The sequence below is a fragment of the Amia ocellicauda genome, chromosome 11 (genome assembly GCF_036373705.1).
Source record: "Amia ocellicauda isolate fAmiCal2 chromosome 11, fAmiCal2.hap1, whole genome shotgun sequence".
Classification (NCBI taxonomy): domain Eukaryota; kingdom Metazoa; phylum Chordata; class Actinopteri; order Amiiformes; family Amiidae; genus Amia; species Amia ocellicauda.
In genome coordinates, this window is record NC_089860.1 from 303816 (window position 1) to 325898 (window position 22083).

The 22083-nt window shown below is 44.3% G+C and overlaps 3 non-coding genes across 3 annotated transcripts; all 3 read right to left on the bottom strand.

The window, feature by feature from the left end:
* Positions 1 to 7394: 7394 nt before the first annotated feature.
* trnav-aac (transfer RNA valine (anticodon AAC)) lies at positions 7395 to 7467 on the bottom strand. The gene has a single exon. It is a non-coding gene; the product is annotated as a tRNA-Val (tRNA).
* A 6595-nt stretch (positions 7468 to 14062) lies between these two features.
* On the bottom strand, positions 14063 to 14135 carry trnav-cac (transfer RNA valine (anticodon CAC)). Its single transcript has one exon. It is a non-coding gene; the product is annotated as a tRNA-Val (tRNA).
* A 3348-nt stretch (positions 14136 to 17483) lies between these two features.
* On the bottom strand, positions 17484 to 17556 carry trnav-aac (transfer RNA valine (anticodon AAC)). Its single transcript has one exon. It is a non-coding gene; the product is annotated as a tRNA-Val (tRNA).
* Between the last annotated feature and the right edge of the window lie 4527 nt (positions 17557 to 22083).

Below are 22083 nucleotides of genomic sequence, written 5' to 3' on the forward strand. Positions count from 1 at the left end.
TTTCAGATTATTTTTTTTCGAAGCCAAATCATCGTAGAGAGGTTGCCAGCAAGAGTAACACCACACTATGTTGTCAAGAGCTTGGGACACGGTTGCGTCCACATCTTCTATGATGTTCTTTATAAGATAGCTCTGCCCCGAATTGGAGGGACCGGCTATAATACAGGAGAAAGGGTGTTGAAGTCTGTTATCAAAACCACCGCTAATATCCATAAGGCAGAGTGGTATAATCAGTCTTCAACACTCTTTTATTGTACACCACTCTGAACCGTTTGTTTAGTGATCTATTTTCCAACGTGTACCCCTTTTTATTGCGATAGATCTGATTTCCGGCTGTAATAATCTCACGAGGAGGCGCGTCTTTCTCGTTACATAACTTTCTACCAGGGTCGTCAGAGACTTGATGTTAATGAGCTTGTTGTTACAATGGTTCAGAGTGAAACCCTTAACTTTCATACAGGTCTTACCCGCAGCCGTTCTGTATGCGTAAGTCTTAGGACCCCCTGAAACAAACTCCACTATGTGGTCCTGAGGATCTAGTTCGCTCGTTAACTCCCCAAGGTAGTCCCCGAGGGGAGGGACCCAATCCCCTGGCCTGGTGACAAAGATTACAGAGTCAGTATCATGATAGAGCGTGCGTTCCTGCAACTGATCCATTAAGTTGTACAGTTCAAGCCGGGCGTAAGCCGTGGTAAAAACCGCTATGAAAACATTAACGTTCCCCTGTTTGGTGGGGAAATCTTTAGGGGCCCTCCACTGGACCTGTGCCACGTGGTCATTTAAGAATTGAAAGTGTGATACTGCATGTTGTTTGGAAAACATAAATTCTATGAACAGTTCAGGGGTTTTAATCAAGGTTGTGTTTAGACGGTAATTTCTTTCCCCAAACTTACCCCACAGACTGTTTAAAATCAGTTTGGACATTTGTCTCTTGGCGGGGTTTACAGTTATGTTCCCCGGCTCTAGACGGATCCCTTCCTTTTCAAAATATTGCTGAACGTATCGCTCTTTGGCCGCGGAGTCAACACACCATGAGGGATAGCCCGATGCCTCCTGTTTCCCTTTCAGATGGATCATAATGTAATCAGCAAAAAGAGTATCAGTTTTTTCAGAAAAATGCCAAACCTCATACACCTTACCGACTCTGTAACCTTTCTCCACCGCCTTGTCAAGCTCAATGCTACACCAGACACCCGTCAGCGCTCTCTCTTCATCACTGTGCAGACAAGAGGTAGTTTGATTTTCAGTTTCCACACACGTTCTACACAGAGGGAACATCAATTTTCCCGAACACCTGTAAGGCAACACGGGTAAGAACAGCTCGCGAGGAGGGTACATGGTGACTTTGATCAAACTAAAGTAATGTCCGATTTCGAGAAAGTCACGATAAACAATGGTTGGACGCCCCACCGGGTACATTTTGGTCTTGTTGACATAAGGGTACAGACTGGTGAAATCATAGTAATCTACTCTCTCACCCTCCTTTACCTCATAATGTAAACAGAGGGCATTGGTACAACCCCCAAATAACGCATCCCGGGGCTCTAGACATTCAGGAAAGTCCAAGGTTTCCATAAACCGTTGTACCCCCGCATCCTGTTGCTTCAGGGTCGTCCACTCGTGTTCCCAAATCACCAGCACTTTCAAACCATAGGTGTTTTTTAAAGTTTCAATTCGTTCCTGGAAATCATAGTACATATCACCGCAGAGTTTTAGTGTTACGGGGTTAAAGGTGTTTGGGTCAAAGCACTGAGGACAGCCATGGTAAATACAACCGGCAAACTCATAAGCGGTACGCCGCCCGGACACGTCGCTAAAACCGTCTAAGTAGTAAGGCCCCATTTTTACTTCCCCTTGATTTAAAGCATGTCTGATGAAGATGTTATCCCGGCACTCAGGTATTCCACCCACTGTATGGAGACAGTCGAAAAGTTCTTTTGTCTAGCACGATAGTTGTCAGAAGTGGTGACCGCTATAGTGTTTTTCTGCAAGAAATTGGACCGATACATTTTCATGCAGAGAGACGCTATGGTCACACTTTGCAAAGGGTTGAGACCCGATGTGTTGATAACCTCGGCGCAGAAACGCACACAGGCTTCTTTAAGGATCACCACATCATTTTTACAATAAGCGGCCATCTCTTCTCGGAAATCAAAAACACCTCACTTAACCGTATTGTACCATTTAAAGAATTCCTCCCTCTCATGAGACATCATAGTATCAGCCCCATAATAAGAGGCGGGCGGGTAGGACCCTTGATAATTTTGAGTGTCCTTAGTATTAAAAAAATGGCAGAACCAACCTTTCTTCTGAGCCTCAAAACCCAGAGCCTTAGGCAAAGCGCTCAATTTCATGGGGAGGAAATTTAACAAGTCTATGTAACGTTAGTTGAAAGCTTCGTCGGTGAAACACATGATCTTGCTACCCTGAGCTATTATTCTTGGGGTCACCCCATTTTCCACCAGATACTTCATCAAAATGTAAGAATCATAACCCTTAGCATTGTGGGCAATAAATGTGTAATTGAGGTATTTTGGACCTCGATACCGCGTAAAGAAATCCCTGACACAACTCTCACCGCTAGCTGACCACTCACGATCCAACATGTCAATACAGTGTATATAATTAGCAACGTGGACCCCGTTTTCTTGCCGGCATTCAAAATCAAAAAAGACATACCAGTTGTGCGGCGGCTCCTTTTTAACCGGCTGAATAAAGCACTGGTGTTCGGACCCCGGGGTTAAATCAGCATTACAGATCCTGCATCTCGGCTCCAGACATTTGTGTGGTTTAACCTCATGAAAACGGTACTGGAGGCAACACTGCGGGCAACATTTAGTTTGATCACAATAACTCCATTTTTTAACCCCTCTCAGCAGCGGCCCTCTGTACCTTATGCTCGGAAAAACAGAACGCTGAGAGACAAATCCTTAAGCAATCTTTACATCGGATGGTAGGGGCCAAACCCTTACGACATTGCGGATTGAAACAGACGTTACAGTAACCGTCACAGCGGTGCTTAAGCTTATCATTGAAGGCCTTATAACACCAATGACAAACATACGAACAACCCAAAAAAGCCGTCAAACTCTTTATTCCAAAGTAATGACTATCACTTAGGAAGAGAAACAGTGTCTGTGTATGGGTTTCAGGATGTGTCTGAAATTTCACAAATACTTCCTTTACCTCACAACGGTACCACACAACAATTTTTAAAGACAACAACTCCTCAAACTTGGTGATGTCTGAAAAGGCAACCATCTGTTGAGAGTTTAAGCCGGCCCTCTGATGAAGCATTAAAGCCTCTTGCAGAGCTTGGGGTTCAGGCATGTCGGGGGTGAGTAGTTTTATTAAACTGTAAGCAAAACAGAGCTTATTGTCCCCACTGGAACTCACCACTAATTGCCTGAGCTTGGTCCTAATTATGTCGTTCTTCAAGCATTTCGACAGTCATCTAAGCGCCCCACCCTCAGGGTTACGAACCACATTCATTACCAGAGACAGACTTTCATCAGCTAAGATGGCTGCGTTACTTTGCAATAACGCTTCGATTTTAGCCAGACGTCTAAATTATCTCCACTCAGCATTACAGATAGGTTGCTAAACAAATCATCCCCTCTGAGTTCTAACTGTACAACATCTCGAGGTCTGACCCTTTCAGCAACCTGTTCAAGCATTTTCTGCAAGGCCTCGTGTATGTTGACAAATATTTCTGCATAATTGTCACAATTTAAAAGTTCTGCAAAATTAAAACGCTGAATCATTTCAAAATTGTTATAGGCCGGTCTATCTATAATCACGGGATCACTGGTACTCTTGGACACATCATCATTTTGAACAAAGCCTTCACCCCCTACATTCTCACAGAGCATGTCCTCCACAGCCTTATCAGTCTCAGAACCCTCCACATTCCGAACACCCCCACTGCTGACATCTACAAAACCCCCTTTTTGAGGAGGCTCATTTAAAGCCTGTAAAAGTCCTTCAAAGATATCCAACCGGTTAATGTCAAGACCCTCCTCTATAGTGATGGCTGCTTCTGCCGCCATCCTGTGTTCTAATTGTCTCAAATCATTTATAATAGGGGCAGAATTTGGTCGGGGTAGCTCCTCCAAAGCCTCCACCATTTCAAACAAATCGGGGTGAACTAGGGGGTGAACCTCTATAAGCGCTACCGGTGGGAGGTGGTTATTTAGATCATTGACCATCTGTAACAGGTCGGGGTTCACCGGTAAGTCTGTTAATTCACATTCTATCGGTGGTAATTGGGGGTTATTTAAATCATTTATCATTTGTAATAGTTCCAAGTTCATTGGGACATCAGAGGAGTTCACAACAGGGCCGGGGATGTTCTCTCGGGAAGGTCTTTTTGGGGCCCTAGCTTGTTCATAATCCTTTAGTTTGTGAGTTCTTTTACCAAGTCAGGACATTTTTTAATTTATTTTTTATTTTTCCAACAACCCACAATAGTAAGGCGTTTTGTGTCTATTAAAACATTAAATACGGTACAATTCGTTAGTAAGGGTATTAATAAGGGTGTTTTGGCTCTCTATCACCAGGTTTTGCCCCACTAACACAAGTCTTTGATTTTGTAACAAAGTATGTAGCAACTCATGCCGACCTTCAGGAAGTAGCTCCGGGGGCTGGTGGCCTGGCTCAGCTTCAAAGGATGGTCGCTCCGGTAAATCTCGGTCGAAGGAGGCAGGGAGCGAGCGTATACTCATGGACGGAGACCAAGAAGGCCTTTGCGGTGACACCCTGGCCAAGCGCGGGGTACTGTTCCGCGTTTCTGTAGCCAAGAAACGGGTCTGGGGGGACGATGTTGAAACCAGGCCGTCGTTGGGTGGTGTGTCAGCCCTGACTGACGGCGACCCCTGAGGTTGTTGGATGCCTGTATTTGTTCCGCCCGACAATGCGGCGGGCTGAATCTGGGGTGTTGAATTACCCCCAGAAGGCTGTGGCCTGAGTAGATGTTGGGGGGTCTCCAAGACCACCGTGGGGGATCCTATCGGTGATCTCACCGGGGAAGATGTTTGATCCCACTTAGACGGGGTAATTGTCCTCAATAGCTCATCCACAGAATGACTATCCCAAGAGTCTTGGGAAGAATAAAAATATACATTACATTTACATCTTTAAACGGTGACAGAAATCAAACTTAAAACAACATGTCCAGGACATTCAAAACCTTTAGCTTTTTTAAACCTTTGAAAATAGCCTTAGACATTCACTACAACGCCTTATTATTTACAGACAATATATTTATTAGGACTTGATAATAAATGTAAAACAGAGAAGCCGCTGTAAATAAACTGTTTCTTAAATGTTTCTTTAAAAACTGTAATATTGTTAATAAAACACACACACACACAACAACATTTCATTTTTAAACGAACCTTCCAAGTGTAAACGCTTCCTGATCCCGGGACTTCCTGTTTCACAAATGTTTTCACGATCTGTTTAAATATTAAATACAATGAACACCTTCAAGCCTTTTCCTACAACCACTTTAAAACAGAAGTATAATAGCGGGAGATAAGCCAAACAACTTACTAAACCCTTTCGGACGTCTTTACTTCCTAACCAGACGGTACGGCAATCGGTCATTTCTAAACACGTTCCCCAGAAACAAGCATAGACCTGTCCGGACTTCTAAAGATCTTTCCCAGAACCCCCCGCCCTACAGGAAACGGTCACCCATCGCTTAAATATTAGCCATCAACGGGCAAACAAAGCCCTTTTAAAAACATTAAAGTTTGAAAGATCTTACTTACCTCCACAGAATAATCGTTTCTTATGTTTTTCGGCTGGTTTAGCTTTTTGCACCGCTGTGAAGGTAAGAGACATGTTTAACCTTTAACCACACCGCTTTATAAAAAGCTTTAACCTCTTACAGGCTGCAGACATATACTCACAGCTATCAGATACCGGGGCTAACGGCCTTTCAGATTCTTGAAAGGTTACGGTTCTCGAAGGTAAAACGAAACAAGCCCTCGATGTGGAAGGCCTTTCGTTGTCTCGAACCACGTTTCTTAATACTGTTAGACAGGATAATTTTTTAAAATTAACAAAACTGGACTCAAACATCTTACAGAAACGTTATACAAACAAACAGGGGTTTAGTTCTTACCCGGTCGGCAGACAGCCTGTCTAGGGACAACCACTTCTCTTGGTCGATCCTCGGAGACATTAATCACAGGCCTTTCGATAGTTTCTGTGTAATTAAAGAGACCGGCATTAATATATATTAAAACGTTTTCATAACTCTAATGAGCCGCTTCAAAACCACACACACCCATGCATAAGAACCCATGAGCGCAAACACAAAAATCTTACCGTCGTTGTTCCAGATGATCTCCTCAGCGTTGGGAATTAACTCTTGTTGACTGGTTGAAAAATAATTTTACAGAACTTAAAACAGATGTTATAGCCTTATTTACAATACATGCACACAACACGCTCTGAGTCAATGAAAATAATCTGAAGACTTGCCTAAAAACTCGTTTAAATCGAATCGCTGATGTTGTTTCCGGACATTGTTGATCTTTAGTCTTAAATCGAAAGGTCAGTATGAGTCTGTCGAGCTGAAGACCAGACCTTCATACTTATACTGATGGCCACATGCCGGATCTGTTTGTAAGGCATTGTTCTGGTCTGGCCTTTGTGCCACCCTGTTACCAATTAACATATCAAAACCAACCAATAAAATGACACTGCATCAAATTTCAAATAGAAACCAAGATGGAGACGATCTCTCTCCTCTCTACTCTAAACTTTTATTAGAACCTTTTGGTCTCTCAAAAAAACATTTTTAAGCATCAAGACCTATAGTCAACAACCACTAAGAATATTTCAGGCCTTTATAAGCGCTAAAAAACAACCTGAGCCTAGAAAATAACTATAAAGATCAAAAATAACTAGCGCTTTTACAGTGATTTTTTTTTTTTTTTTTATAGCGATGCTTTGTTTGGTATTAAACAAGTCACAAACTACTCAGAACAGCGTTTATCCCCGCAAAAGAGATATTTGGGTTTATTTTACAAAGCTTATAAATTATATAGGTTAAAAGTATTCTGAATGTTTTGATATCACACGCCATACCAACTGTTGTCTTCTACACCTTACGGTAGCAACAAATCTAACTACTGCTTTACTTTAACAATAATAATGACGGCGACCACGATGACAACAAGAACAACAACAACAACATCATCATCATCATCATCATCAGATTTTAATTAAAAGTGGCTACACCAGCGTTTACAATTTCAACCTGTCGACGGACGGACGCTCTGAGTGCATCGATTGCGGGCACTCCAATGAAGAAAAGACACCCACCGCCTCCGGGGAACCACGAGGGCAAGCATGACGAAAAGGGCCAGCCCACAGTAGGCTGTTTCCGCCCGGTTTCGAACCGGGGACCTTTCGCGCGTTAGGCGAACGTGATAACCACTACACTACGGAAACTGACACCGCTGCCTCTTGCTTCAAATGGTTACCGTTAAAGCCTGCTGGTAAAACGGGCTCAGGTGTTTCAGGTCGGCTAGGCTGTGAGAAGTGCGGCGAAAGGATGCCATTTTCACAGACCTGTTTGGCATTGCTAAAGGGCACATCAGGACACTTCGGAAACTCTTTCAAAGGCAGGACGCCCTGCGCTCTGACAGTGCCTGCACTTAACCCAACAAGGTGATGCTGAATGGCTTGTTCAAACGGCTGGTGGTCTTCCGTCACCACCAGACTATGAGAGCTATACTGCGCCTTCAACTACATAAGAGTAGATAGTAGGGTTTTTTGGGCGCGGCCTATTTTGTTATGACGTATGCCCTAAGCTTATTAATATTCCTACGTCATAATTGGGGGGCGTGATTTTAGGTAGAGTTATTTCCTTAATTATTCCTACGTCATATCCGTCAGAAAGTGTGCACCCATAAAACCCTGAACAACAAGGCCACCCATAAATACCCCCACCCCTCTGAAGGCAACGCCCCGAAACTCTCCTCTCTATTTAAGAACCCGCGCTTCTTTTAGGCAATACCTCTTTAATTCTCAGCATCTGAAACATCCCGCTTCTTCAACATGTCCAGCGACATCAACATGAAACCCCGCAAGAAACAATCCCGGGCAAGGGTTCCTGTACTCACCAATTTGAAGATTGAACGCTCCTGGGTGTTGTTCTGGGGGGCTCGACGGGGTTACCGCTTTAAAAGGGATCCCAGCTATGTTGGAGTGGAGCTTTTTGCTTTGGGAGAGAAGGAGGGTACGTTGGAACCTTTTGAGACGGTAATTGAATACTCTTATGAGGACTGGTTGAAGGTGATGGCCTGGAGAGATCTGGGGCTTGTGGATAAGACTCTAGAAGGCTTGCAAGAGGGTCCAAGAGAATGCGAAATGGAGTCTCCGACTCAGGGTTTTGAAAGGTGTGAATGGGAAAGCTTGCAGAACTACGACAGACGACGTGTGGGGTTTTGGAGGGGGGTCTGACGGCTCAGGGGCTACTCTCTTCTAAGAGGGCGGTGTGTCGTGACGTAGTGAAGAGATAGGATAAAAGGTGCAACAATTCATTCATGGTTTAAAATTAAAGAGAATGTCTTACCCGAAAGCTGCGGACGTCGACAGGCTCTACAGGCCTCTTCAAACCCGGGATCACCCCTGGTTCTATTCCCCATATTTTGTATACACTCTGGAACCCTTTGACTGTGGTTACTCTCCAAGACCTCAGACCCCGGTCCCTCAGGACGAAACAACATGCGGTGCGATGGATGTCCAAATGAGTCTCGGGGATCCCCAGCCTCTGGAGCTCATGGAGGGCCTCGATTTTGCCGAACTGTCTACCGTCTGTGCGTCTCAGGAGGGGGTCAGTCCAATGGATGGAGAAACACCCCACAAACCACCAGGCGACCCAATGAGCATCGGACTGTCCCGGGGGCGTGATGAAGACGCAGGATTTATGCCCGGGGTATGTGACCAAGTAAGCAGAGTGGTTAAAAGCACCCTGGTGTATATTCTGAGTGCTCTCATCGACCGAGCTCTGAAAGAAGTCTGTCGGGGGTGTGAAGTGAATCACCCCAGTCAGTTGAGACACAGTTGTTTGTTTGAACCAGACCGTTACTATTTCCTGTTCTATTTCAATGTGTTTTACAGAAGACTGAACAAACCGTGGCTGAAACCGGCACTAATCAAGGCGCTCTCTTACTCCCACATACATGTCACTGTGGGACAAGTCCAGAAAATCATAGATGAGATTTTGCTGGAGCTGAAAAAGGAGCCGTTTATAATAGAGAAACTTGGGCAGCTGCTCAATGACCTGGATGAGCCGAGTAGAAAAACCGCTGGCAAGCTAAAAGCTTATTTCTTCTGTAAAGAAGTTAAAGCTGGGGGCAGCGACGAAGAATTCGACATCTACGCCACTGATTCAGACTCTGACCTGAACTAAGGGACTTTGAACATGGGGAATGTTCTGGACTGCTTCTGCAACTGGTTCTGTCATCAACACTCTGCAGCTAACCTGAGAGCGCTATTACACCATGTGCTTGACAGAAAAGTAGCCAACGCGAGCCTTTTCTCTACAGATTTAACCATCGATGAGGATCAACTTTCAAACCTGGAAAAGTGAATGGCTGCTGTAACAAAGACCGGGGGGTACGAACACTGGGATGAAGGGCTCAAGGGGGCCAAGAATGATATTAGGCCATTTCATCAACATCTGTATGACCTTTTACTGAGCATGTTTAATACACCTCTGTTTAATTTTAAAATAGGTCATAATGTTGTTTTATTTACATATGTAACTGAGGTGTGTGCCTACAAGATAAAGAAACAGGTATATTTGTTGATATAGATCAAGTAACCAATCATCTGATTTCATTTTGTCTGGACCGTAGAAAAAATTGTTGTGTATGTTATACTTTTCTCAAATGTCTTAAAAGGGGTATCTGCTCTCCTGAAGTTGAATAAAAAACCTTGTATAAAAACTTTGCGCATAGTGTGGGTCTGTGTGGTTATTTGACAGAATGACTCGGCAAGCTCCCCAAATGCAGGAACTATACTACAACCCAGCCAAGATTGGGGGTTTGGCGGGTAAGAAGGGTTTTTAAAGAGGACTCGCTGAGGCCGGAGTGAAGGTTAATGATGTGGTTGTTTCAGAATGGTTACGGGAACAAGACGCCTATACCTAACATAAACCTCTCAGGATTAACTTTAAAAGAAACCGCGTATATGCAACTGACATAGACTCACAATGGCAAATGGATCTAGTCGATATGTCAAATTTATCAAAACATAACAATGGTCACAAATTGATGTTGATGTGTATCGATGTGTTATCAAAATATGCCTGGGCTCGCATTCTACATAATAAAACAGGTCGGGCGGTGACAAGGGCCTTTGAGGATATATTGTCCCAGGGTCGATGTCCTAAAAAACTGCAGACTGATAAAGGAAAAGAGTTTCTCAACAGAGAATTTCAGAATCTACTGAAGAGACACAAAATACATCATTTCACCACCGGTAATGAGCTTAGGGCATCGGTAGTGGAGAGGTTTAACCGCACCATAAAGACCAAAATGTGGAGATATTTTACAGCGGTCAACACGTTCAAGTATTTTGATAAAGTTCAGGATTTTATCGATGCTTACAACCAAGGGTATCACACCAGTATTAAAATGAAGCCTAAAGATGTTGATCAAAGTAATTCTTTTAAGGTCTATAAAAAATTATACGGACCATTTATTAAGAAGGGAAAAACTACTTATAAGTTCAACATCGGTGATGTGGTTCGCGTTTCAAAGCTAAGGAGTACTTTTGCCAAAGGTTATGAAGAAACATTTTCTGACGAATATTGTACAGTTACCGAACAGTTGGCTAGAGACCCACCCGTGTACCGGTTAAAAGACTATGACGGGGAGGATATAGAAGGAACGTTTTACGAAGCCGAGTTACAAAAAATTATTGTGGGTAAAGACAGTGTATACAGAGTTGAAAAGATATTAGCTGAAAAAACCCAGAACCGGAAAAAATATGTGTTGATGAAATGGCTTGGATGGCCTGAAAAGTTCAATAGTTGGGTCCCGGAACAACAGGTTTGCGATATTCAATCCTTATAACAACTTGCCCGCGGGTGTGTTGTGGGCATTACTTTCGATACTCAAGATGGAATCAGGAGGCTTCTACGTGACTCTACCCAGTAACGCCTCTCTCGATATATACCCTAAAAATGAAATATCCAGTTACACGGTACAATTTGGAAAATCTATAGATCTAAGGGGGTCGTGGGAAGTGGGGTTGGCGGAAATACAGTATCCTTACACTTGGGCTGTTTTACAAGATAAGGATGCCACCTTCGCCATTTTTGATGATGTTAAAAAGAGTCAATGGACATTCACGATACAAGGAGGTTATTATGACAATGTGGATAAAATATTAGATGAGATGCATAAACAGTTCTCAGAAGGCACCCCCAACATCAAGCTATATTACAACCCTATTAAAAACAGAGTGTACAAGGTGTCAAAACCAGGTATTAGCATTCAAACCAGCGGCCAACTGGGGCGTATATTTGGGATCTATTCTGACACAGAGAGCAGGTTCTCAGAAGTGGTGGGGCGGCTTTTACACTCTTTATGTGTATACGGATATCATAACCCACCAGAGGGTCGGGGATAGTTATGTCCCCCTTTTGAGAAATGTACTTATTAAAGGTAAAAGCAATGACATGGTCACAATTACTTATGACAAGCCACACTACGTACCAGTCTCAAAGACCCAATTTGACAACATCACGATCGAAGTAAAATCGGATCAGAATATCAACGTACCCTTCCGCTTCAGTAAAGTTATTGTCAAACTACATTTTCGACCCCTGAAACAGTTTGTACATTATTAAAATGGCTACCTCGAGGGGTTATGTAGATCCTAGCGCCTATGTGGATTATTACAAGATGCAAGCCGGGAACGGCTTGCCCGGTTTTGTAGGAGCCCCCACAATGTATGGCGCCGGTCTAGGAGGACTCTTTCATGGTCTCTTTAGAATGGCCGTACCCCTGCTTAAGAGAGGCTTTGCTATAGCCAGACCCCACTTGAAATCAGCGGCTAAAAATATTGTTAGTGACGTGTTCACCAATGTTATGAACCGGGCAGCTAGCCATGAGCATCAGGAGGGTTCGGGTCTCATGGTAATGGCGAGGAGGGGGGGTAAAAGAAGAAACAGCATGTGTCCACCAGGGCGAAGAAGATCCGTGGCTAACAAAAAACGAAGAATCTCTCATTCTCCAACATATCGTGGAAACACTCGGAGAAGGAAGCAGCACAAGAAAAAACCTGCAAAAAGAAAGTCTCAAAGAAAGAAAAATAGAGCCTCAGGATACATCTTTTAAACATGTCTTTTGTCAACAGTCTATCGGAAGAATGCGTCAAATCAGAACTGGATCTGTTTACAGTTCCATACACTCAAACGAGTATAGATAAGATCATATATGTAGAGATTCCCCCTCTTTCTGCAATTTCAGACACGGCCCCTCTGGAGTTTTTTATAGCTGGCAATGGCGAGGATTATATTGATTTGAATAACACATTTATTTTAATGAACTGTAAAGTGACTGATTAGGATGGCGATGCAATCGAGAAGACGGCCAACGCTGGGGTCATCAATTAATCAATTACCCGGTGGCCACCATGTTTTCACAGGTGGATGTGACCCTGGGAGATCGGCTCATTAGTCAAAGCAGCAATACTTACCCCTATAGAGTCATGATGGAGTGTATCCTTAATTATAGTGAGGAGACCCTAAGCAAACAGTTCAGCCCCGGCCTTCTCTTCAAAGACATCCCGGAAGCTATGGACGACAAGGATCCAGAGGGACTCAATAAGGGTTTGCAAAAAAGATCGGCCTCTTCAACAGAAGGGAGGACCTTTGAGCTAATGGGGCATATCCATGCAGACATATTTTTCCAAGAAAAACTCATGCTCAACGGGGTAGACATTAAAATTAAAATGATCCGTAGTAAAAGTGCTTTTTGTCTGATGACCCCTGATACGGAAAAATATAAACTGACCATATTATCGGCCTCGCTGTTTGTGAAATAAGTGTCCGTCTCCCCGGCGGTTAAACTAGGACACGCGCTGGCGTTAGTGACGGCAAACGCCAAGTACCCGATCGAAAGAGTCTATATGAAAGTCCACAGTATCCCCGCAGGGACACGGGTGATGAACCAGGAAAATCTGTTTCTAGGACAGCTCCCAAAACAGGTTATTATAGGTCTCGTGGATAATGATGCATTTACCGGGGTTTACAACAAGAACACCTTTAACTTTAAACATTATAACGCGGAATTTATAGCATTGTACGTCGATGGTGTGCAGGTTCCATCCAGACCTTTTCAACCTGACTTTGAAAACGGCAATGCGGTTCGTGAATATTACAGTCTAGTACTGGCTACGGGTCGCCATCTCAAGGATCAAACTCTGCTGATCGATTGCCGGGAATACTGCAGCGGTTACACCCTGTATGGTTTCAACCTGACCCCTGACGAAGAGTGTGGACAACATATTTCACTGATGAAGACGGGCAATATGCGTTTGGAGATGCGTTTCAAGCAGCCTCTACCACACACTGTAAATATGGTCGTGTATGCTGTGTTTGACAACATTATTGAGGTGAATCAGAGGAGAAACGTTCCGTATGATTATTATTAAAATGAACACCAGAGAGCTCAACCACATCATGAATGCCCTGGCCGGCTCACGGAAACTGTTTCAAGGAGTCTACGCCTGCGATCAGCTGCCTAAATTTAAGATCAAGAATTTACCTGCAATGTACATAATCAACACACACCCTAAAAATATGCCCGGAGAACATTGGCTGGCTATTTATCTAAGGGAGGACCACCGTGGTGAATTTTTTGATTCCTATGCAAACCCCCCGGATTTCAGACCTTTCCCTCGGAAGATCAATAACTTTCTGCTCAACAACTGTCAAGAAACCATTTACAGCGGTCGTCAAGTACAAAGTCTTCAGACCTTCACTTGTGGTCAGCACTGTGTGCACTAGCACGCATGCACCGCGGGTTGTTTCCGCCCGGTTTCGAACCAGGGACCTTTCGCGTGTGAGGCGAACGTGATAGCCACTACACTACGGAAACCGACCTGCCCTGGTGTTTCGAATGGCTCCCATCGAAGCCGGCTGGTAAAACGCGCACAGGCGTTTCCCGTGGGCCAGCCTGTGAGATAAAGGTTTCTACACTCACCTAAAGGATTATTAGGAACACCTGTTCAATAACCAACCAATCATATGGCAGTTGCTTCAATGCATTTAGGGGTGTGGTCCTGGTCAAGACAATCTCCTGAACTCCAAACTGAAAGTCTGAATGGGAAAGAAAGGTGATTTAAGCAATTTTGAGCGTGGCATGGTTGTTGGTGCCAGACGGGCTGGTCTGAGTATTTCACAATCTGCTCAGTTACTGGGATTTTCACGCACAACCATTTCTAGGGTTTACAAAGAATGGTGTGAAAAGGGAAAAACATCCAGTATGCGGCAGTCCTGTGGGCGAAAATGCCTTGTTGATGCTAGAGGTCAGAGGAGAATGGGCCGACTGATTCAAGCTGATAGAAGAGCAACTTTGACTGAAATAACCACTCGTTACAACCGAGGTATGCAGCAAAGCATTTGTGAAGCCACAACACGTACAACCTTGAGGCGGATGGGCTACAACAGCAGAAGACCCCACCGGGTACCACTCATCTCCACTACAAATAGGAAAAAGAGGCTACAATTTGCACAAACTCACCAAAATTGGACAGTTGTTGCCTGGTCTGATGAGTCTCGATTTCTGTTGAGACATTCAGATGGTAGAGTCAGAATTTGATGTAAACAGAATGAGAACATGGATCCATCATGCCTTGTTACCACTGTGCAGGCTGGTGGTGGTGGTGTAATGGTGTGGGGGATGTTTTCTTGGCACACTTTAGGCTCCTTAGTGCCAATTGGGCATCGTTTAAATGCCACGGCCTACCTGAGCATTGTTTCTGACCATGTCCATCCCTTTATGACCACCATGTACCCATCCTCTGATGGCTACTTCCAGCAGGATAATGCACCATGTCACAAAGGTTGAATCATTTCAAATTGGTTTCTTGAACATGACAATGAGTTCACTGTACTAAACTGGCCCCCACAGTCACCAGATCTCAACCCAATAGAGCATCTTTGGGATGTGGTGGAACGGGAGCTTCGTGCCCTGGATGTGCATCCCACAAATCTCCATCAACTGCAAGATGCTATCCTATCAATATGGGCCAACATTTCTAAAGAATGCTTTCAGCACCTTGTTGAATCAATGCCACGTAGAATTAAGTCAGTTCTGAAGGCGAAAGGGTGTCAAACATAGTATTAGTATGGTGTTCCTAATAATCCTTTAGGTGAGTGTATTTTCACTGACCTATTTTGCATTGCTCAAGGACACATCAGGACACTTTGGAAACTCTTTCAAAGGAAGAACGCCCTGAGCTATGACAAGACTTACACTTACCCCAACAAGGTGATGCTCAATGGCTTGTTCAAACAGCTGCTGCTCGTCTTGTGCCACCATCAGACAATCACAGAGCTATTGTGCCTTCTACACCTTACGGTAGCTTTACTTTAACAATAATAATGACGGCGACCACGACGACAAAAAGAAAAACAAGAACAACAACAACAACAACAAGAACAATAACATCATCATCAGATTTTAATTAAAAGTGGCTACACCAGCGTTTACAATTTCAACCTGTCGACGGACGGACGCTCTGAGTCCAACAATTTCGGGAACTCCAATGAAGAAAAGCCACCTACCGCCTCTGGGGAACCACGAGGGCAAGCAGGACGAAAAGGGCCGGCCCACAGCAGGCTCTTTCCGCCCGGTTTCAAACCGGGGACCTTTCGTGCGTTAGGCGAACGTGATAGCCACTACACTACGGAAACCAACCCGTCCTGGTGTTTCGAATAACTCCTATCGAAGCCGGCTGGTAAAACGCACACAGGCGTTTCCCGTGGGCCAGCCTGTGAGATAAAGGTTTCTATTTTCACTGACCTATTTTGCATTGCTCAAGGGCACATCAGGACACTTTGGAAACTCTTTCAAAGGAAGAACGCCCTGAGCAATGACAAGACTTACACTTACCCCAACAAGGTGATGCTCAATGGCTTGTTCAAACAGCTGCTGCTCGTCTTGTGCCACCATCAGACAATCACAGAGCTATTGTGCCTTCTGCACCTTACGGTAGCAACAAATCTAACTACTGCTTTACTTTAACATTAATAATGACGGCGACTACGACGACAACAAGAACAACAACAACAACAACAACATCAACAAGAACAACAACAACATCATCATCATCATCATCAGATTTTAATTAAAAGTGGCTACACCAGCGTTTACAATTTCAACCTGTCGACGGACGGACGCTCTGAGTGCACCGATTTCGGGATACTTCGGAAACTCTTTCAAAGGCAGGACGCCCTGCGATCAGACAGTGCCTGCACTTAGCCCAACAAGGTGATGCTGAATGGCTTGTTCAAACGGCTGGTGGTCTTCCGTCACCACCAGACTATCAGAGCTATTTTGCGCCTTCAACTACATAAGAGTAACAGCAATGTCACCGATCCTGCTACGGTCGTATTGCAACAGCAACGACATGTATCGATTTTAAAAGTGTCAGTTCCAGCGCCTCGCAAAGCTACCCTTCTGCGATCATTTGTTCTCAAGGTCAGGATTTCTTGCCACTCCGAGGAAGAGAAAACGACGGCCGGCCATGGGGCAGAGAGATGAGGACGGGTAACACGGCACTGGCACGCGTGCACCGCGGGTTGTTTCCGCCCAGTTTCGAACCAGGGACTTCTCGCGTGTGAGGCGAACATGATAGCCACTACACTACAGAAACCAACCTGTCCTGGGGTTTCGATTGGCTCCCATCGAAGCAGGCTGGTAAAACGCGCACAGGCGTTTCCCGTGGGCCTGCCTGTGAGATAAAGGTTTCTATTTTCACTGACCTATATTGCATTGCTCAAGGGCACATCAGGACACTTTGGAAACTCTTTTAAAGGAAGAATGCCCTGAGCTATGACAAGACTTACACTTACCCCAACAAGGTGATGCTCAATGGCTTGTTCAAACAGCTGCTGCTCGTCTTGTGCCACCATCAGACAATCACAGAGCTATTGTGCCTTCTACACCTTACGGTAGCAACAAATCTAACTACTGCTTTACTTTAACAATAATAATGACGGCGACCACGATGACAACAAGAACAACAACAACAACATCATCATCATCATCATCATCAGATTTTAATTAAAAGTGGCTACACCAGCGTTTACAATTTCAACCTGTCGACGGACGGACGCTCTGAGAGCACCGATTTCGGGCACTCCAATGAAGAAAAGCTACCCACCGCCTCCGGGGAACCACGAGGGCAAACAGGACGAAAAGGGCCGGCCCACAGCAGGCTGTTTCCGCCCGGTTTCGAACCGGGGACCTTTCGCGTGTTAGGCGAACGTGATAACCGCTACACTACGGAAACTGACACCGCCACGTCTTGCTTCAAACGGTTACCGTTGAAGCCTGCTGGTAAAACGGGCTCAGGCATTTCAGGTCGGCTAGACTGTGAGATGGCGTCTGAAGTGCCGCGAAAGGATGCCATTTTCACAGACCTGTTTGGCATTGCTAAAGGGCACATCAGGACACTTCGGAAACTCTTTCAAAGGCAGGACGCCCTGCGCTCTGACAGTGCCTGCACTTAGCCCAACAAGGTGATGCTGAATGGCTTGTTCAAACGGCTGGTGGTCTTCCGTCACCACCAGACTATCAGAGCTATACTGCGCCTTCAACTACATAAGAGTAGATAGTAGGGTTTTTTGGGCGCGGCCTATTTTGTTATGACGTATGCCCTAAGCTTATTAATATTCCTACGTCATAATTGGGGGGCGTGATTTTAGGTAGAGTTATTTCCTTAATTATTCCTACGTCATATCCGTCAGAAAGTGTACACCCATAAAACCCTGAACATCAAGGCCACCCATAAATACCCCCACCCCTCTGAAGGCAACGCCCCGAAACTCTCCTCTCTATTTAAGAACCCGCGCTGCTTTTAGGCAATACCTCTTTAATTCTCAGCATCAGAAACATCCCGCTTCTTCAACATGTCCAGCGACATCAACATGAAACCCCGCAAGAAACAATCCCGGGCAAGGGTTCCTGTACTCACCAATTTGAAGATTGAACGCTCCTGGGTGTTGTTCTGGGGGGCTCGACGGGGTTACCGCTTTAAAAGGGATCCCAGCTATGTTGGAGTGGAGCTTTTTGCTTTGGGAGAGAAGGAGGGTACGTTGGAACCTTTTGAGACGGTAATTGAATACTCTTATGAGGACTGGTTGAAGGTGATGGCCTGGAGAGATCTGGGGCTTGTGGATAAGACTCTAGAAGGCTTGCAAGAGGGTCCAAGAGAATGCGAAATGGAGTCTCCGACTCAGGGTTTTGAAAGGTGTGAATGGGAAAGCTTGCAGAACTACGGTAGAGTGGTGAAGAGTCTATCTCTAACTACAGATCGTAAGGTTTTGTTTAGCAGTACCCTGATTACAAACCCTATTGAAGGGGGTGTGGAGGATCCAGAAAAACAGGTTACTGAAATTATGTTTGACGCCGTGGACTGGCCGTTCTTGAAAGAGGTCATAAACTGTATAAATGATGGTTTTGACATCTTGACCAAATGTTCGCAACTGGATTTGGTTAGAAGGAGAATATGCTGGATTATGGATTATATATCCCCCTTGAATGACGACGACGATGATAAAACAGACGACGTGTGGGGTTTTGGAGGGGGGTCTGACGGCTCAGGGGCTACTCTCTTCTAAGAGGGCGGTGTGTCGTGACGTAGTGAAGAGATAGGATAAAAGGCGCAACAATTCAATCATGGTTTAAAATTAAAGAGAATGTCTTACCTGAAAGCTGCGGACGTCGACAGGCTCTACAGGCCTCTTCAAACCCGGGATCACCCCTGGTTCTATTCCCCAGATTTTGTATACACTCTGGAACCCTTTGACTGCGGTTACTCTCCAAGACCTCAGACCCTGGACTGCTTCTGCAACTGGTTCTGTCATCAACACTCTGCAGCTAACCTGAGAGCGCTATTACACCATGTGCTTGACAGAAAAGTAGCCAACGCAAGCCTTTTCTCTACAGATTTAACCATCGATGAGGATCAACTTTCAAACCTGGAAAAGTTAATGGCTGCTGTAACAAAGACCGGGGGGTACGAACACTGGGATGAAGCGCTCAAGGGGGCCAAGAATGATATTAGGCCATTTCATCAACATCTGTATGACCTTTTACTGAGCATGTTTAATACACCTCTGTTTACTTTTAAAATAGGTCATATTGTTGTTTTATTTACATATGTAACTGAGGTGTGTGCCTACAAGATAAAGAAACAGGTATATTTGTTGATATAGATCAAGTAACCAATCATCTGATTTCTTTTTGTCTGGACCGTAGAAAAAATTGTTGTGTATGTTATACTTTTCTCAAATGTCTAAAAAGGGGTATCTGCTCTCCTGAAGTTGAATAAAAAACCTTGTATAAAAACTTTGCGCATAGTGTGGGTCTGTGTGGTTATTTGACAGAATGACTCGGCAAGCTCCCCAAATGCAGGAACTATACTACAACCCAGCCAAGATTGGGGGTTTGGCGGGTAAGAAGGGTTTTCAAAGAGGACTCGCTGAGGCCGGAGTGAAGGTTAATGATGTGGTTGTTTCAGAATGGTTACGGGAACAAGACGCCTATACCTTACATAAACCTCTCAGGATTAACTTTAAAAGAAACCGCGTATATGCAACTGACATAGACTCACAATGGCAAATGGATCTAGTCGATATGTCAAATTTATCAAAACATAACAATGGTCACAAATTGATGTTGATGTGTATCGATGTGTTATCAAAATATGCCTGGGCTCGCATTCTACATAATAAAACAGGTCGGGCGGTGACAAGGGCCTTTGAGGATATATTGTCCCAGGGTCGATGTCCTAAAAAACTGCAGACTGATAAAGGAAAAGAGTTTCTCAACAGAGAATTTCAGAATCTACTGAAGAGACACAAAATACATCATTTCACCACCGGTAATGAGCTTAAGGCATCGGTAGTGGAGAGGTTTAACCGCACCATAAAGACCAAAATGTGGAGATATTTTACAGCGGTCAACACGTTCAAGTATTTTGATAAAGTTCAGGATTTTATCGATACTTACAACCAAGGGTATCACACCAGTATTAAAATGAAGCCTATAGATGTGGATCAAAGTAATTCTTTTAAGGTCTATAAAAAATTATACGGACCATTTATTAAGAAGGGAAAAACTACTTATAAGTTCAACATCTGTGATGTGGTTCGCGTTTCAAAGCTAAGGAGTACTTTTACAGTTTCCAAACAGTTGGCTAGAGACCCCCCCGTGTACCGGTTAAAAGACTATGACGGGGAGAATATAGAAGGAACGTTTTACGAAGCCGAGTTACAAAAAATTATTGTGGGTAAAGACAGTGTATACAGAGTTGAAAAGATATTAGCTGAAAAAACCCAGAACCGGAAAAAATATGTGTTGATGAAATGGCTTGGATGGCCTGAAAAGTTCAATAGTTGGGTCCCGGAACAACAGGTTTGCGATATTCAATCCTTATAACAACATGCCCGCGGGTGTGTTGGGGGCATTACTTTCGATACTCAAGATCGAATCAGGAGGCTTCTACGTGACTCTACCCAGTAACGCCTCTCTCGATATATACCCTAAAAATGAAATATTTGGAATTTGGAAAATCTATAGATCTAAGGGGGTCGTGGGAAGTGGGGTTGGCGGAAATACAGTATCCTTACACTTGGGCTGTTTTACAAGATAAGGATGCCACTTTCGCCATTTTTGATGATGTAAAAAAGAGTCAATGGACATTCACGATACAAGGAGGTTATTATGACAATGTGGATAAAATATTAGATGAGATGCATAAACAGTTCTCAGAAGGCACCCCCAACATCAAGCTATATTACAACCCTATTAAAAACAGAGTGTACAAGGTGTCAAAACCAGGTATTAGCATTCAAACCAGCGGCCAACTGGGGCGTATATTAGGGTTCTATTCGGACACAGAGAGCAGGTTCTCAGAAGTGGTGTGGCGGCTTTTACACTCTTTATGTGTATACGGATATCATAACCCACCAGAGGGTCTGGGATAGTTATGTCCCCCTTTTGAGAAATGTACTTATTAAAGGTAAAAGCAATGACATGGTCACAATTACTTATGACAAACCACACTACGTACCAGTCTCAATGACCCACTGTGACAACATCACGATCGAAGTAAAATCGGATCAGAATATCAACGTACACTTCCGCTTCGGTAAAGTTAATGTCAAACTACATTTTCGACCCCTGAAACAGTGTGTACATTATTAAAATGGCTACCTCGAGGGGTTATGTAGATCCTAGCGCCTATGTGGATTATTACAAGATGCAAGATGGAACGGCTTGCCCGGTTTTGTAGGAGCCCCCACAATGTATGGCGCCGGTCTAGGAGGACTCTTTCGTGGTCTCTTTAGAATGGCCGTACCCCTGCTTAAGAGAGGCTTTGCTATAGCCAGACCCCACTTGAAATCAGCGGCTAAAAATATTGTTAGTGACGTGTTCACCAATGTTATGAACCGGGCAGCTAGCCATGAGCATCAGGAGGGTTCGGGTCTCATGGTAATGGCGAGGAGGGGGGGTAAAAGAAGAAACAGCATGTGTCCACCAGGGCGACGAAGATCCGTGGCTAACAAAAAACGAAGAATCTCTCATTCTCCAACATATCGTGGAAACACTCGGAGAAGGAAGCAGCACAAGAAAAAACCTGCAAAAAGAAAGTCTCAAAGAAAGAAAAATAGAGCCTCAGGATACATCTTTTAAACATGTCTTTTGTCAACAGTCTATCGGAAGAATGCGTCAAATCAGAACTGGATCTGTTTACAGTTCCATACACTCAAACGAGTATAGATAAGATCATATATGTAGAGATTCCCCCTCT